Raw genomic sequence first — 3,763 nt, 5'->3', positions numbered from 1 at the left:
CACACACACACACACACACACACACACACACATATATATATATATATATATATATATATATATATATATATATATATATATATATATATTGAACTTCCTATTCATCGAAGAATATCAAACAATAGTATAGTATAAGCAGCACAACTGTTTTCAACACCAAATCAGCAAATTAGAATGATTTCTGAAGCATCATGTGACACTAAAGACTGGAGTAATGACTGCTGAAAACTCAACTACGCCATCACAGGAATCAATTACACTTGAAAATATATTAAAATAGAAAACAGTTTTTTAAAATTGTAATAATATATAACAATATAACTGTTTTAATGTATTTTGATGAAATAAATTTAATATAATTAAATTCAGACAACCAACCCCAATATACAACAGATCCCTTAGCTAAGACAATGGTTTTCCTCCCACAATCCAAATCATCAAGCTGTTATTTTGTCGTTTAGGATGTTGAGAGGAAAGCAGGGGCCTGGTTTCAGGGAATTGTGTGCGTATCTATTGATCAGGGAAACCAGAGAACATGATCCACGTTTTCACAGACAGAAATACAAAGAAAAGAAACACAGTCTGAGCTCAATGAACTCAAAAGGCATGTTAAGCACATACCCAACAATTTACTTATAGCAAATAAAAATAATACGATAATGAGAGAGCCTGGCATGATCATCAATACATGGCTGCTGATACAGTGATATAGTGCCGTTTTCTGTAATAAAAATCAAGAATGGGCAAAACCGAATTTTGAATACATTGTCATTGTTATTCTCTCAATGATTCTTTAACTGATGTTCTCTAGATATTCATGGGACAGGCATTACTGTGACTGTGCCTTTTGCTGACTGTATAATGCATTGCAAGGAACTCATACATACTCTAGCATTATAATGAATACATCTGATATCTCACAAATAATATTGAGCAATATCACTATCCACATGAGCTGATACCTCATTCTACCTCCTCCTGCTCTGCTGGCTCTGACTCCATGGTTTTAAATAGATGAACACATTGCATACATTTAACAAATTACTTTATGTGAAATATCAGGACTATTATTTTGTAAAATCCCATTGCAGAATGGCCCACGATGCAGTGCAAAGTCATTAAGGGCAATGCATGTGGCCTGTTGTCTGCTGGCATATTACAATAAGTCACTGGGTGACGATAGACTCATTTGATGCCTGCAGGTCTCTATTGGGGGTGATGAATAGCTACAGACTCACTTTAATAATCTCACCGTGGGAGGCCTGCAGCTCATGTGCAATCGCACTGCCAGACTCTCACAGTTTTTTTTTTGAGCCACTGATTTAATACAGCGCAGAGACAATTTGAAGCAATTTGTCACTGAGATCTAAGTTATGCAAAGGGAGGGAGCCATGTGCTTAAAGGCAGTAATGAGAGCAGTCACATTCATCTTAAGGTAGCTTATTTCTCCACAGATGTGCTAATGAGGACAAGGCATCCAGCATGCTGACATATGTGGTACATTGGAACGGGAATATTTAATGTTGTATAATTGGTTTAGCAGAAGTCCTCCCGTAGCCCCAAGAGCAAATTCGGTGTGTTGGTGTCCACATACACAGCCGTAGTACTAATGATTCGGAGAGATTAAATAATGGATTGCTTTTCTATAAACCAGTTCCCAGTAATCTAAACATTTCTGATGAAATTATGAATATTTTTCTACATTATCTTCAGGAGTGATCCCCAACCAGAGGTACATTTAAGCTTTAATTTTACACAAGCAGTGGGTATTGAGTTTTGCTGTGATAAAACATAAATTGTGACTTGCAATAAAAATACTAAAAGTAACAAAAGGTCAACACAGTGAATCCCACTTAGTCTCATAAATTAATCTTGGATATCCAGGTTTCAAGGTTTTACATTCTTAAACCCCAGGTTTACGTTCTTATTTGTGATGTCAATATCATTGTATGGACGAATGCAGTGTTCAATCTGTTTAAATTACATCTTTACTTGCTCTTACGCATCACTTTGGCTCATATGTAATAGAACTGACTTGTGTACCATACCTGTACGGATAAAACGGTCTCTTCTTCAATTAACATATTTTCCATCACTGTTAGACGTTTAGATTTTTCTATAGCTAAAACAAAACACAACGCATCAAAGTTTCTGTGACTGTACAAAGCGTGTGAATATTTAATGAGGCAAGAGCTATTCCGTTTATGATTGATTGTTTGTTGGCAAACAACTAGCCATCACATCCGAAGGGGTTATTCTCAAATAATGCATTTCTTTAAAAACACAAGATGCATGGCAGTGGAATAAAAAGTTATAGAAATATGTTTTTTAAAAGTTGAACTGGTTTTAACTTGAGTGATGCATGTCTTGCACAAGACTGCAAAAAAATAAAAAAAAATAAACAGTGACACACATGGCCGCAAAATGGAAACAATGGAAGGTCTGAAGATGCATTTGTTTAACCATTTGTGAATGCTGTGTCATGCGCCAGATGCTGCAAAAGATGCAAGATACGAGTGCATCAGTCAAAGATGTCCGTTTAGCGCATGTTTACATAGAAAAACAATGGAAAAGCAGAGCAGTGCAATGCAAAAAGTAAATCCTAACACTACATAATTTCACACTGTACACCTTTAAAATTAGTGTTTAAAATGATGGCAACAGGGCTCACATACTGTAAGTTTTTGAATGATACAGAAAATAGGACTTAGAGTGAATTGATTATTTATTTATTGTACACAAGTATACAACATACTGACAGACTGTGCATTAGTCATGAAGTAGCAGCGTGGTGAGGATAGATTCCCAAAGGCCACATGGTGAGCTGTTTTGATTATTGCGCAATTTATTTTATGATTCATAATGCAATAAACTTTTATAGCAGAATAATGAACATGACTTACATAGTGATGACAGACCATGAGGGACTATGTTCACACCGGCGACAGTAGGGCCTCGCACACGGCCAAATATTTAGCCAGTCTGATTCCTCTTGCATTCATTAAATAAACCCTAACTAGCCGAGAACTTGGACGGCAACTCCCATGAGTTCATTTAGTACATACACACACGCGCAAACCACAGAGTCAAGACAGAGGGGATGGAAGCACTGAACAGGCAGCTTATTTATCAATCCCTTAAAGCCCATAAACCGAAAGGACAGTGTCTGTTAATGTGGACCGTGCACACATGAAATCATTGGGAATAAGAGGCCAAGTCCCCTGAAGGGGAATTACATTAGGTGAAAATTTCAATGCCGCTACTGGGCAGTGTCTCCTTAATCACTGCACAGGTTACACAGTGGCATAGTGTGTTAAAAGGTTATTTCGCAGTCTTACGGAACAGCTGTCTAGTTGTTGGTGAAATGCAAAGGGCCCTGGTCTCATTCAATCTGCATTAATGAATGTGTCTTAATGAGCGCTAGACATGCTAATGATAGCTAGGTTACAGACCCAGATCCATTATCTAAGTGCATTTTACAGGCATCTGCAGCTGGGACCAAACCATTAACACACCGCTAATTTAAGATTGTGTCATGCTGATGCGCAGGTCGTGCCTGTTACAAAGACATGGGTACTGCGCTTTTAATTATTTGTTGTGGAAAATTTGATGAAAAGATTTTTGGAATATCTCTGAGTGACTTAATGATTTTAATTATTAAATAATTATAAAATGATAAATTGTAGTAACTGTGGAGGATTTCTGTTCATGACAAAAGGATTTTGATTTCATGAGTTTAAAACTTTTGAATTGTGCATAAGCA

Source organism: Sinocyclocheilus grahami, unplaced genomic scaffold, assembly GCF_001515645.1.
Source record: "Sinocyclocheilus grahami isolate Dianchi unplaced genomic scaffold, SAMN03320097.WGS_v1.1 scaffold15.1, whole genome shotgun sequence".
Taxonomy (NCBI): domain Eukaryota; kingdom Metazoa; phylum Chordata; class Actinopteri; order Cypriniformes; family Cyprinidae; genus Sinocyclocheilus; species Sinocyclocheilus grahami.
Note: the sequence above shows the minus strand (reverse complement) of the source record.